At 42.2% G+C, this 14,549-nt stretch overlaps 1 pseudogene; it reads left to right on the forward strand.

Moving 5' to 3' along the window:
- LOC135545910 (catenin delta-1-like) overlaps positions 1-14,549 on the forward strand; it is a 34,514-nt pseudogene that overhangs the window by 3,030 nt on the left and 16,935 nt on the right.

A 14,549-nucleotide genomic window follows, 5' to 3' on the forward strand; every position in this document is an offset into this window, starting at 1 on the left:
AGCTTCTGTGTTTGTGTCTTTAGTACCTGACGGGTGGTGACAACGGGTCTATTTCAAGCGAGGGGAACAACAAGCATACAGTGCTGACCACACCTGACACCAGGTAAGGGTATTGCTGGTTGAGTTGTCCCAAGTTTTCTCCCAATGTGAAAGATAACAAGTTCTCCCTCTATCATTTTTAGTTCGAGGTGTTGGCAATAACCAGTTAGACAAAGAGTGTGTATGTGTTTTATTTATTTTATTTCACCAGGTAGGCTAGTTGAGAACAAGTTCTCATTTGCAACTGCGACCTGGCCAAGATAAAGCATAGCAGTGTGAACAGACAACAGAGTTACACATGGAGTAAACAATTAATTAATAAACAATTAAGTCAATAACACAGTAGGAGACAAAGAGTGTCTATGTACATGTATGGGGGATTGGAAATGATGCGGAGAATTACATAGATTGTGACTTCCATCAATCTGCAATGTTGAAGCTTTTTCCCTGTCAACTAACCTGTTGGGTGGGTCCTGAGTGAACTTGTTTTGTTAGGGAAAGGTTGGGTGGGGTTAAATGTCGACATGTGGCTTGAATAAGAAGGATTCAATCTGCTACTGGACTGTAAATATTGGCATTTGTATTTAATATCTAGCCGCGGAAGCCAGTTAAGTCACTGTTTGTTGATTGTTCACGTGATGGGAGGTTGGCTGCAATTGGGTATCTTTCGCCTGTGTGTGGGGTGCAGGTGTTCCTTGGCCTGTACAGTCAGTCAACAAGGGATCTCCTTGAGAGCTTCACTGTGATGCGGTGCAGGTGAAACAGGTGCTGCCTCTAACCCTGTGATAAACAGGGCTTCTGTGTTTTTGTGTGTGTGTGGAGTTCACCTCAGTGGCTGTGTGTACACTAACCAACTGTTTTAGTTGATGTGAAGGTACTGAGATTGTTGATCTGCTACATGTTGCGTTTGTCTGTCCAGATGAGGTGGATAGTTAAGCTGTGCCTCAGGATAAGTTTGTGTATGTACACTGCACAGTGATTTTGGGAGGTTCAGTTTGTGTGTGTACACTGCACTGTGATTTTGGGAGGTTCAGTTTGTGTATGTACACTGCACCATGATTTTGGGAGGTTCCGTTTGTGTATGTACACTGCACCGTGATTCTGGGAGGCTCAGTTTGTGTTTGTACACTGCACTGTGATTTTGGGAGGTTCAGTTTGTGTATGTACACTGCACCGTGATTTTGGGAGGTTCAGTTTGTGTTTGTACACTGCACCGTGATTTTGGGAGGTTCAGTTTGTGTTTGTACACTGCACAGTGATTTTGGGAGGTTCAGTTTGTGTATGTACACTGCAGTGTCTTTGGGAGGTAAGTGGATTAGCAATCTAATGCCCGATCTCATTACCAGCCATGCTCAATTAATCCAACGCAAATGACCTTACCCTGACTTATTGGCAAACACAGGTGCAAATGACGGGCACAGACGTGTATTGTTTTCTTATAATGTCCCACCGCTCAGTCACTCTTTGTTCCTGGTTACTTGCTGAAATAGTACAGTAGGGAAGACAGAGTTTCAAATGTCACATAGGGCTGTATTGTTTCAGATGGTGTGTACAGCCCAGTGGAGGCTGATGAGGGGACAATGGCTCATAGTAATGGCTGGAATCAAGCATCAAACGCATGGAAAAACTGCTGTCAGTGATTCTGCTCCAGCCTTTACCACGAGCCCGTTCTCCCCAATTATGGTGCCACCAACCGCCTGTGGTACAGCGTGCTGATGCTTGAAAGGGAAGCTCTTTTCTCCAGACTAGGGTGAGTCACACTGACTGCTGCAGAATCAGACAGGACGATATGACTCGTGGTGTACGAGCGCACAGATATTCTGTGTCATTGACCCTAACACTGCGTTAAAACAACTGGGAACTTGGGGGGGGATTCTGGCTTCTTTCTCGAGCTCCGACCTGAAGATCACCTGTGTCATGATTCGACCTCGTATTTTTCTGAGTTCCCTGTTGTTTTGAACCTGGAACAATGCACTTGGCTTTAGTGTCTGTTGACCTGGAGATGATGACATCATAACGTGGTTGGAGTAATGGTTGGCTGTTGCGGTCGCATTATATTTTCCTTCGTCTTATGGGTTTTATAGATTTAGTTAACTTCCTCAACACTTGTGCGAGGCAGGTTAGGGGTTGAAGGTGCAAGCCTCAAAAGCATAAATGGAAGTGAAAGAACAGTGACTGGAAGATGTGGCAGTGAGCGAGCAAGGGAAAAACTATACCGCATAGAACAAAACAAAATGGGTTCTTGTGGTTTACCATACAGTGTGGTGCTGTAGCCTTGTCCTCACTCATCCCTAATGGAGTATCCATAACATCCTGTTTTTCAGGAAGGGCCTGTGAAGGGAAAAGGGGGGTCAGACATGTTTTCATTGTTCACCGATACTCGCAGCTGACTTCCGATAGGCTTCAAGGCTAAAATATCTAACTCTTTACTTGGAGAGTTGAATGCAGTGGTAGCCATGGTCTGAGTTTTAGTGGGGTCCCCCCACCCAACCAAGGAATGTTAGAATTTAAGCTCATTTACTGCACTTCTATACAATTTAAAAACTGTAAAATGCTACTTGGAGAACCTCATAAACCGACATGATCACATTGGTTCCTGTAGCTTCAGTCACCTCAGTCGATCTACAAACGCATAGCCTATTGGATATACAATTAACCACTAGACATTAACTGATTTGGCCTCCTTTATTTTTGGCTTGCTCTTCAGGAAATGCTGGTGGCCATGACAGAAGCCAAATGTGAGTTGGCTTGGGGGGTTTTGATGTGGGTGTTTTTTGTCTGTTGTTGCCACCAAGACACACCCGTCTGTCAGAACCTTGCCTGCAGCTGTCTTGCCCGTGCAGCTGTCTTTGAAGTTTTAAACAGGTCAGATAAAACCACCCCAGTTATGGTCAAACGACTGCGGTTGCCGTCTGCCCACTTCTACAGATGGACTGGAGATGCTTTAGCCGGAGTTCGTCAGTGACACATGGAATGAAAAGGGTGTTGCGATTACTGGACATTTGTGCCGAACCGTATTATTAATAGTCTCGTTGAGGATGTGTCGAGTTCCAGGTCTCTCCTGAATCTGTGAACACTTAGTCACTGTTCTATTATCAATGGCAGGATAGGTGATATTTGACAAACCTATATTATGTTGAAGTTTGAGTCAGACTTAGCCTGTTTCTCCTCCATCGATGACCGTTGGTGAGCAGGCAAGAGGTAGTGATGATGGGAATAGCAGCATAGATCAGCTCCTGGCCCCTCATCAAATATACTGGTCGGTCACACACAGAGAGTGCACTGACTACATTATCAGTGGTGGTAATGATTAGCCTGGTGCAACCAACCTGATCGCTGTGTTCAGCTTTCAATTTCACTTCAGAAATCCTCAAATGTGAAGTGAAATGATGACCGCTGGACATATGTAATCGAAGAAATAGTAAATAACCAACAAAATGTCAGTTTACATATTGTTTTACAATTGGTAATCAAATGTATCAAAGTAATGAAATGGGTTACCTTCTGTATTTGTACAAAGGATGACCCTGTGAAAGCTGTTCCCACTCTACAGGTGATTTGTTTCTGGCTGGATACATGTGGCTGACTGTTCCATTCATAGAAATTGAATATTCTATTTTCACATTTAACACACACTACTTGTTGTAGCTGTAGCAGTCTGTGTAATCGTTGCAGTTACTCAAGTCAATATCAGAGGCCTCATGAAGGCATCAACGGAGGAGGTGTCACAAGTGTACTTGTCTCATGACACTTATTCTGAAATCTTGCTGACGAGCTGTGGAAAATGGCAAGTGGATAAATTTATTTTTGGAGGTCGCTAAACCATTGCGATCACATTGCTGGGCATGTTATGCTCCTTCTGGTAGGTTCCGGCATCCGTTCATAACAGGGGATCAGTCTGGCACCCAACTGTGCGGGAATGCCGAGAAATAGGGTCAATGATGGTCATCATCCCTCAATTATAAACACAGCTCGAGCAATAGAGTAATGTCGTTTGGAAGCTAACTCTATCCGTTACAGATGTAGACAGACTGGCTCCAGATTGGATTTGATTCAGTTTGGTGCCCTGCGGTTGCACTATGCAACCAGCTGTGACATGTTTTGCTATGGCCCTGGGTTGGTTTGAGTTAGTTGCTGCTAGTTAGTACACTGTTGTAGTCAGACATGAGTTAGCTTGTACCACCATAGCTGCATCCAATATTTATTTGTGCCCTAGACATGAGTCGCATCTCGAAGGGTAATGTGACTGTTTCGTCTAAATTACACTAAGTTAGTGGCATGGAAATACGTTGACATTGCCAAAGTAGGCAATTAATAAGTAGGAAACAATTTTGCTATGTCGTTAAAATTTACTTTAGAGATGGCAATATTGCCATTAGTTTCCTAGCAAAGTTTGTCAAACCAAGGTAGCAATGCTAATGTTGGCTAGCTAAAATATGGAGGTCCCATAAATCGTAGTTCGCTGGCTGAAGTAATACTGCATCTAAAGTCAATCTGGCAACATCACAATCATGACTAAAGGTTTTCCTCCAAATTATTTGCCGCCTTTTGAAACGTTACCGTGTTTCCAAGTCAAAGCCTACATCGATACAACTCGGATAACGTCAGCTATGCTATTGATGATGATTAAAATACATGTAACCAGTGGTCTATGGTCAAGCTACCAGCATTCTCTCCACCACTGGGGACTAACGAACTCCGACCACCTATTCTGCATGTTAGGGTGCATTGGCGTGGTCAATCCGTATAGGGCTTTTCAGTCTCAAATGGCCGTGATCCTTTGAACGCGTTGGGGGCGACGAAACAATGGAGCCCCATTTGAATGAAGGGAAGCGAAGTGGGAGAGGGCGATTTGAATGTGGATCTTGGCAAAAGGAGGCTTGAGTTGTTGACATCATTGTAATCCAAACCAATCTTTTTTTATTTACTCGTGACTCACTTAGTTTTAGATCACTGACTTGATGACCAAATCTATCCTATTTACACAATTTTAACACTATAATTGGCGTTTCTGACTCATCAATGCCACGGGCCGTTTTATAGGGATTAGTTTTTTTTTAGGGCCAGTTACTGTAACTCGGCACAGCGATTTTTAAAACTGTAATTTACAGGCTCAATGCAGCCTTTTTTTGGGGGGGTAAAATTGGTTAGCAATTAAGTAGGCTTCTTGCATGTTGTTTGAGAATGATCTGTCAGACCGGATACAGTGAGTTCTAATGAAGATGATTTACTTTTGTAAAGTACTTTTAATTTATAGCGAATGATCACGGTGCATAAAATAATAACCAAATTGTAAAAATGGGCACAACTAGACAGGGTAACTGACAAAGAACCCAGCTGACGCAACACGGTAGGACACCAAGGAGCACACAGCTATCAACATAAGTCCTTCCTAAAGAGAGGTCTTTGGGCCTGTTTTTAAAGGAGCCCAGAGTCTGTGGTGCCTTCGTGTGGTCCGGGAGGGCATTTGAGGCAGGGGGCGGTCGAGCTAAAATACTCATATTTATTTATTTTTTGACTTGATAACTACAATTGTTTTTCTATGCTGTCAGTTCCATTGGAACAAAATGTTTTACACTTTTTGTGTGAAACTTCATCTACTTTTTAAGTAAATACCTCCAGTCAACTTGTGCAATATGTTAGGAGGTAAAACAGAGTGCGTTCTTAATTTCACCTGTCACATTATTTTACATTATGAAGTTTACGGTAGTTCCCCAGAACAGTTGAGCCAGTCACGTGTTTAAGTAAATAGCACAACGGGAGAAAGCGGGAGCAGGGGTAAGAGAATATTTTGGGGCTTCAATAATGATCAGGAACGTGCAACTAGTTTTCTTTCACATAAAATGCATTAATGCAACACATTTTGGCAGAAAATAGCTTTATTGTCATCAATGACAAAAGAGGTGCAGCGCTGTTTGGCTGGCAGCCACACAAGGGAGTTTACAATGACAAAGCAAGGTATTTTTTTCAAAACAATGCAAGGCCGTTTCTGTTTATCATAGAACATATGTAGGCAGCTACATTCCCTGATGTTTATTCTTGCATTTTACTAGAGAAAAGTAGGGGTGGGGGGGAGTAGCTACATCAGAGTTGTCTGCTGATAGAATGCCTTTTCTAGTACAATTCTAATCCGAGTGGAGTAGTGACACCGAAGCACAAAATGTCTGCTGTCAAGCAGAAATTACAATAAGCATTTTAGATCTTTGTTTGCAAAACGCAGCAAGATATTTCTTATGCGTTTTATCTTTTCCTGTGTGAAAAATGAAGAATTATGCGTTAACGTGACAAGTTTAACTTGCTATTTGTCTAAGTAGCTGAATTAATAAGGTGACGGGGCATCATTGTTTTAGCTTCCTGATGTGTTTGAGAAGTCAAACCCCTTTTGGATGAGTTATCTATACAGCTGCCACTGCCGTCGTGGTTTCCTTGCGTTCTTTTTCTCCTCTCAGTTTCCGGCAGTCAGCTCCTCCGTCTTCTCTGAGCATGGCAGGCCAGTTGTCCTAATCGACTCGACAGTGTATACACATGATGGTCCAGACCCAGTACGGTTCTTCCTTCAGACAAGCATGGTTCAAAACTTTGTTCATTTGCACAATGTCTTTAGTTCACATTCACTTGTAAATGTCCAAACTCACCAAAAATTGCTTTCCTTATTTTTATTTTTTTTACCTATATACAGTACCAGTAAAAAGTTTGGGCACGCCTACTCATTCAAGGGTTTTTCTTTTAGCTTTTTTTCTACATTGTAGAAAAATAGTAAAGACAGCAAAACTATGAAATAACACATGGAATCATGTGGTAACCAAAAAAGTGTTAAACAAATCTTAAGTAGATTTGAGATTCTTCAAAGTAGTCACCTTTTGCCAAGACAGCTTGGCACACTCTTGGCATTCTTAACTAGCTTCATGAGGAATGCTTTTCCAACAGTCTTGGAGTACCCACATATGCTGAGCACATGTTGGCTGCTTTTTATTCATCACTCTGCAGTCCAACTCAACCCAAACCATCTCAATTAGGTTGAGGTTGGGTGACTGTAGAGGCCAGGTCATCTGATACAGCTCCTCCTTGGTCAAATAGTCCTTACACAGCCTGGAGGTGTGTTTTGTGTCATTGACCTGTTGAAAAACAAATGATAGTCCCACAAAGTCCATTGCTTGTGTTTCTTGGCCCAGGCAAGTCTCTTCTTATTGGTGTCCTTTAGTAGTGGTCTCTGCAGAAATTTGACCATGAAGGCCAAATTCATGCAGTCTCCTCTGAACAGTTGATGTCTGTTACTTGAACTGAAAATAAAGGAGAGTCGTACACTTTAGGAGCTCAGATGCAAAATTGTAATATCCAACGTTTCGACAGCCAAGCTGTCTTCATTAGGCTGTCAACATTGGATATTTTTGCATCTGAGCTCCTAGTGTGCGGCTCTCCTTTTATTTTCAAGTTTTCTACTTTGCTAGCCTCGCCTAGGTGTGCGTTTCTTTCTTCTAGATTGTTACTTGAACTGAAGCATTTATTTGGACTGCTATCGGAGGTGCAGTTAATTCTAATGAACTTATCCTCTGCAGTAGAGTTAACTGTCCGTCCTCCTTTCCTGTGGCAATCCTCATGAGAGCCAGTTTCTTCATAGCACTTGATGGTTTATGCATCTGCACTTGAAGAAACGTTCAAAGTTCGTGAAGTGTTCCGGATTGACTGGCCTTCATGTCCTTAAAGTAATGATGGACTGTTGTTTCTCTTTGCTTATTTGAGCTGTTCTTGCCATAATATGGACTTGTCACAATATAACTGATTGGCTCAAACACATTAAGAAGGAAAGAAATTCCACAAATGAACTTATACCTGTTAATTGAAATGCATTCCAGGTGACTACCTCAGGAAGCTGATTGAGAGAATGCCAAGAGTGTGCTAAGCTGTTATAAAAGCAAAGGGTGGTGACAGCTTGAAGAATCTCAAATATAAAATATATTTTGATTTGTTTAACACTTTTCTTGGTCACTACATGATTCCATATGTGTTATTTCATAGTTGTGATGTCTTCACTATTATTCTACAATGTAGAAAATAGTAAAAACAAAGAAAAAACCCTTGAATGAGTATATGTGTCTGAACTTATGACTGGTACTGTATGTATAACATTGAGCTGGATTGCCTGTCTTAGCAATTAGTTTTCTTTGTTTGCCCTAGTTAGCATATTTAGCTAGCAGCCTCTATGGAAATTCACTATTACTTGTGCTAATCTTGTTAGCATTCTGTTAATGGGTGTTTTTTTTCCCGGGTTTCCCAAGTTTCAAACCAATCAGCAGCCTCAGATGGAAATTCACTATTACTTGTACAGATGATTATCTTTTTAGCATTCTGTTAATGGGTGAAACTAAACTTCACACCATCAGACATTTTCCGGGTTTTTTGGCACCAAAGATGGTGCCCTTAGTACACAAAGCCGGCAATATTGTAAATCCCGGGATTTGTGAAGAATGGAATTAAAGTCTAGAGACCACCCATCCCTACTTTGCAACCCAGATTGGGCACTGAGAGGGAATAGGGATGTTCTGTCTTGCAATGGTGATGTCTGATGGTGTGAAGTTTAGTTTCCTGGATATTACGAAAGGTGTGCCGCGAGGTCGGTATTGGGACCTGTTCTCTTTTAATATTATATGAATAATATTGGACTATTAAAATGTATAATCATCTGTATGCAGATACGGTTACATATGCCATTACCCCAACTGTAGAGCAGGCATTGTTCGAGCTGCAATCTGACTTTGTGCCTTTTTATTAAAATATCTGGTTGGTTTGAAACTTGTAATTAATGTGGGACAAGATTAAATATGATCTCTAATTCTCACAAATTCAGATGGACAACATATAGTCATTGAATGGTTCTCCCATCGATCGGGGTCCCGCATTTGGATTGACATGGATTTAACTTTTTTTTTTTTTTTTTAAATACTGATGAGCTAGTTAAAAAGCTATGATTTTAAAGTGGGCTTCTGTTTTAGAAAGAAATCCTGCCTCTCCCTAAACGGCAGGAAACAAATTGTACAGTCAACTTTATTTCCAGTTCTCGACTGGTGACACCAGAATGCAGTAGCCACTACTCTTAAACCTTTGGATGCCGTCTTCCTTGGCACCTTTGGCTTTATCACAGGTGACTGTTTTAATACTCATCACTGCATCCTGTATCAAAAGGTTGGCTGGTCATCATTAAAGTCCCGAGATCACTTCACTGTTGTTTTCAAAATCTCTACAACACATGCTTCCAATTTACTTAACTTCATTGCTGAAGTATAAATACCTGAGTTACCAAACCTGTTCAGTGTTGGTGAACTCTGAGGTTCCTCAGGTCTCCACCAAATTAGGTAAATCTGCTTTTACTTTTTAATGCACCTCACTGCTGGAACAATTTACCAAACTCCTTACAATTGGATGTTTTGGTGATGCTCTGGCAATTTTTTTTCAAGTGAGAACCTAGTAGCTGAGGAATCTCTTAATTTATGTTGTATTTTCTTTATATTGATTTGCTGTTTTGTTTCACATTTGTATTTGATTGTTGTATTACTGCAATCAGGGCACCCTTGAGAATGAGACCCTGTTCAAAATCAAAAACCCACTAACTAATTTGTAGTTTAGCAGAACGTGTTGGCGCTAGTAAATGTAACTATGACATAGCCAATGACTGTATAGCACCACTATTGGATTTCACCATGTCTCGTAAACAAGTGGTTTAGATCGTTTTGACGGACTCTGAGTGAGCTTCTCTGCTTCAACCATACGAAAGTGGTTGCTGTCCTGTTAAACAGGGTAAAGTTGATAATTTCATATCAAAATTACTAATATATGATTGTTTCAAACAAAATAAAAATCAAATGTAAGCCCCGATCAGCATGTAACCTACCTATAGCCAGACGAGAGTGGTCTCTGGCGGTAGTTAAACTCCAATTTACAAACATTTGAATGCTGAAGGTGACACTCAGATGTGCCAGATCAGGAATAGGCCTACCTCTCGCTGGTCAGCGCGCGAAGCAGCGCGCAGTTCAACTCCAGGCGACATCAGTAGCGGAGTCATTCTGCATGCAAAGTGACTTGTAGATCAATGACTGGCAACTTGCCTGAAATCCCGACATTGCATTGCATTCTACACCGGGTAGGAGTTTCCTCTCACAACCTTTTACAATACAATGTTGAATAAAGATATTTTAATGTACTTTACCAGTTGTCTGTGCAGTTGGTCCTTTTGGCGTTAAGAATGTGAGACAATCTATCCACAGGAAAGAATAATTACAAACTTTTCAAAGTGCTGGTAGTGCGTTCAGATTTCTAGCAGCTGATGCATGTGCACAAGATACAAATGCATGCAGGAGACTCATGTATACTTGCTGAGCTCGTGTTTACATGGTTCTGCACATGCTTCAGTCGATAGAAACCTGAACACCATTACCAGCGCTTTGAAAAGTTGATGTAATTATCATTTCTTGTGTCTATTGTTGGAGACGCACACATTTCATACCCCCAAGACATGCTAACTGCTCACCGTTACAATAACAGGGAAGATTACCTGTTGGGGACAGGGTTGTTATATGTGAGTCTAACTTTCTCAGACGTCATTCACGGTTGATTATCCGTAATGGTACATAATTGGTCTAGCCTAGGGCTGTATTGTTATGCATACTGGGTGGACTGGTTACTTTGCTTACTTTCCAAATGTTCTCTCCATGAGTCTGGGAGAGAACGTTTTGGCCTTGGCCAGGGATTTCTAAACTCGGTCACGTACACACACTTAGCGGATGTTTATTGCAGGTGTAGCGACAGTGCAGTAGTATCGAACAATACACAAATCTAAAAGAATGGAATTAAGTAATATATAAATATTTGGACAAGCAATGTCGGCGTGGCATTGACTAAATAGAATACAGTGTATATACATATGAAATGAGTAAAGCAGTATGTAAACATTTTTTTAAATTGCCAGTGATTCCATGTCTATGTACAGTGGGGCAAAAAAGTATTGTCATCCACCCATTGTGTGCAAGTTCTCCCACTTAAAAATGAGGCCTGTAATTTTCATCATAGGTACACTTCAACTATGACAGACAAAATGAGAAAAAAATCCAGAAAATCACAATGTAGGATTTTTAATGAATTTATTTGCAAATTATGGTGGAAAATAAGTAGTTGGTCAATAACACAAGTTTATCTCAATACTTTGTTATATACCCTTTGTTGGCAATGACAGAGGTCAAGTCTTCACAAGGTTCACACACACTGTTGCTGGTATTTTGGCCCATTCCTCCATGCAGATCTCCTCTAGAGCAGTGATGTTTTGGGGCTGTTGCTGGGCAACATGGACTTTCAACTCCCTCCAAATATTTTCTATGGGTTGAGATCTGGAGACTGGCTAGGCCACTCCAGGACCTTGAAATGCTTCTTACGAAGCCACTCCTTCGTTGCCCGGGTGGTGTGTTTGGGATCATTGTCATGCTGAAAGACCTAGCCACTTTTCATCTTCAATGCCCTTTTCACTCAAAATCTCACGATCCATGGCCCCATTCATTCTTTCCTTTACACAGATCAGTCGTCCTGGTCCCTTTGCAGGAAAACAGCCCCAAAGCATAATGTTTCCACCCCCATGCTTCACAGTAGGTATGGTGGTGTTTGGAGGTTAAAGAATGCTGAGTTGCATCCAAACATGACAAGTTGAGTTTTTACCAAAAAGTTATATTTTGGTTTCATCTGACCATATGACATTCTCCCAATCTTCTTCTGGATCATCCAAATGCTCTCTAGCAAACTTCAGACGGGCCTGGACATGTACTGGCTTTAGCAGGGGGACACGTCTGGCACTGCAGGATTTGAGTCCCTGGCGGCGTAGTGTGTTACTGATGGTAGGCTTTGGTCCCCCTGTGTGGTTCTGGGATTTTTGCTCACCGTTCTTGTGATCATTTTGACCGCACGGGGTGAGACTTGTGTGGAGCCCCAGATCGAGGGAGATTATCAGTGGTCTTGTATGTCTTCCATTTCCCAATAATTGCTCCCACAGTTGATTTCTTCAAACCAAGCTGCTTACCTATTGCAGATTCAGTCTTCCCAGCCTGGTGCAGGTCTACAATTTTGTTTGTGGTGTCCTTTGACAGCTCTTTGGTCTTTGTGGTGTCCTTTGACAGCTCTTTGGTCAAACTCCATAGTGGAGTTTGGCGTGTGACTGTTTGAGGTTGTGGACAGGTGTCTTTTATACTGATAAGTTCAAACAGGTGCCATTAATACAGGTAACGAGTGGAGGACAGAGGAGCCTCTTAAAGAAGTTACTAGTCTGTGAGAGCCAGAAATCTTGCTTGTTTGTATGTGACCAAATACTTATTTTCCACCATAATTTGAAAATAAATTCATTAAAAATCCTACTTTTCCTTTTCTCATTTTGTCTGTCATAGTTGAAGTGTACCTATGATGAAAATTACAGTCCTCATCTTTTTAAGTGGGAGAACTTGCACAATTGGTGGCTGACTGTGAAATACTTTTTTGCCCCACTGTATATCGGGCAGCAGCCTCTAAGGTGCAGGGGTGAGTAGCCGGGTGGTAGCCGGCTAGTGATGGCTATTTGTCTGTCCTTGAAGTTGTTTTTCTGTCTCTTGGTCCCAGTGTTGATGCACCTGTACTGACCTCCTTCTGGATGATGGCAGGTTGAACAGGCCGTGGCTCAGGAGGTTGATGTTAATCTCTTTGGCCTTTCTTGGATATCAGGTGCTGTAGGTGTCCAGGGGGGCAGGCAGTGTGCCCCCGGTGATGCGTTGGGTAGACCGTACCACCCTCTGGAGAGCCCTGCAGTTGCAGGCGGTGCAGTTGCCAAACCAGGTGGTGATATAGCCCCACAGGATGCTCTGAATTGTGCATCTGTTAAAGTTTGAGTGTTTTAGATAACAAGCCAAATTTCTTCAGCATCCTGAGGTTGAAGAGACGCTGTTGCGCCTTCACTGCGCTGTCTGTGTGAACCATTTCCAGTTAATGCTTTCGACCTTCTCCAATGCGTTCCCATTCATGTGGATTGGGGGCATGCTCCCTGAGAGAGTGAGTGAGACACACCCTTCACCACCTCCCTGTAGGCTGTCTTGTCATTGTTGTTAATCTGGCCTACTACCGTTGTCTGCAAACTTGATTGAGTTGGAGGCGTGCATGGCTATGCAGTCATGGGAGTACATGAGTGGGCTGAGCACGCACCCTTGTGGGGTCCCTGTGGTGAAGATCGGTGAAGTGGAGGTGTTTCTTACCTTCATCACCTGGGGGTGGCCCGTCAGGAAGTCCAGGACCCAGTTGCACAAGGTGAGGTTCATACCCAGGCCCCCGACCTTGGAAGGCACTATGGTGTTGAATGCTGAGCTATAGTCAATGTCCAGCATTCTGACGTAGGTATTCCTATTGACCAGTTGGATAGGGCAGTGCAATGGCGACTGCATTGTCTGTGGGTCTAGGGTGCAAGGTAGAGGTGATATGATCCCTCTTGAAACTCCCCATCCCGGATCCGGGATCGTGATTAAAGCCTCAGGCTCATTAGCATAACGCAACGTTAACGATTTCTGAAAATCGCAAATAAAATGAAAATAATGCGCCTACTCTCAAGCTTAGCCTTTTCTTAACAACACTGTCATCTCAGATTTTCAAAATATGCTTTTGAACCATAGCAATTGACTAATTTGTGTAAGAGTATGCTAAGCTAGCTTAGCATTTTGAGTAGCATTTAGCACGCAACATTTTCAGAAAAACCAGATAACCAAATAAATAAAATCATTTACCTTTGAAGAGCTTTGGATGTTTTCAATGAGGAGACTCTCAGTTACATAGCAAATGCGCAGTTTTTTCCTGAAAGCGTCTGTGTGGGAGAAATCGCTCCGTTTTGTGCATCACATTTGGCTACCGAAACGAACCGAAAATTCAGTCACCTACAACGTCAAACTTTTTCCGAATTAACTCCATAATATCGACCGAAACATGGCAAACGTTGTTTGGAATCAATCCTCAAGGTGTTTTTTCACATCTCTTCATTGATATATTGTTCGTGGAAGCCTGCATTCTTCTCTGAATTCTGTGGAAAAATACTTGCAGCTGACTAGCGCACCAATTTCGGCGCAGGACACCGGGCGGACACCTGGTAAATGTGGAATCTTATGGTCAATCTTCCAATGATATGCCTACAAATACGTCACAATGCTGCAGACACCTTGGGGAAACGACAGAAAGGGCAGACTTACTCCTCTCGCATTCACAGCCATATAAGGTGACAATGGAAAACAGAGCCTCAAAAATCCTGCTCATTTCCTGGATGCCGTCTCATCTTGGTTTTGCCTGTAGCTCACGTTCTAGGGCACGCACAGAAAATATCTTTGCAGTTCTGGAAACGTCAGAGTGTTTTCTTTCCAAAGCTACCAATTATATCCAAAAATGATATAGCGCCCCTAGAGTTTCAAGAGGTTAACTAGCCTCTCAAAGCACTTCATGATGACAGAAGTGAGTGTTAAGTGGCGATATTAATT

The sequence above is a fragment of the Oncorhynchus masou genome, chromosome 9 (genome assembly GCF_036934945.1).
Source record: "Oncorhynchus masou masou isolate Uvic2021 chromosome 9, UVic_Omas_1.1, whole genome shotgun sequence".
NCBI classification, from domain to species: Eukaryota; Metazoa; Chordata; class Actinopteri; order Salmoniformes; family Salmonidae; genus Oncorhynchus; species Oncorhynchus masou.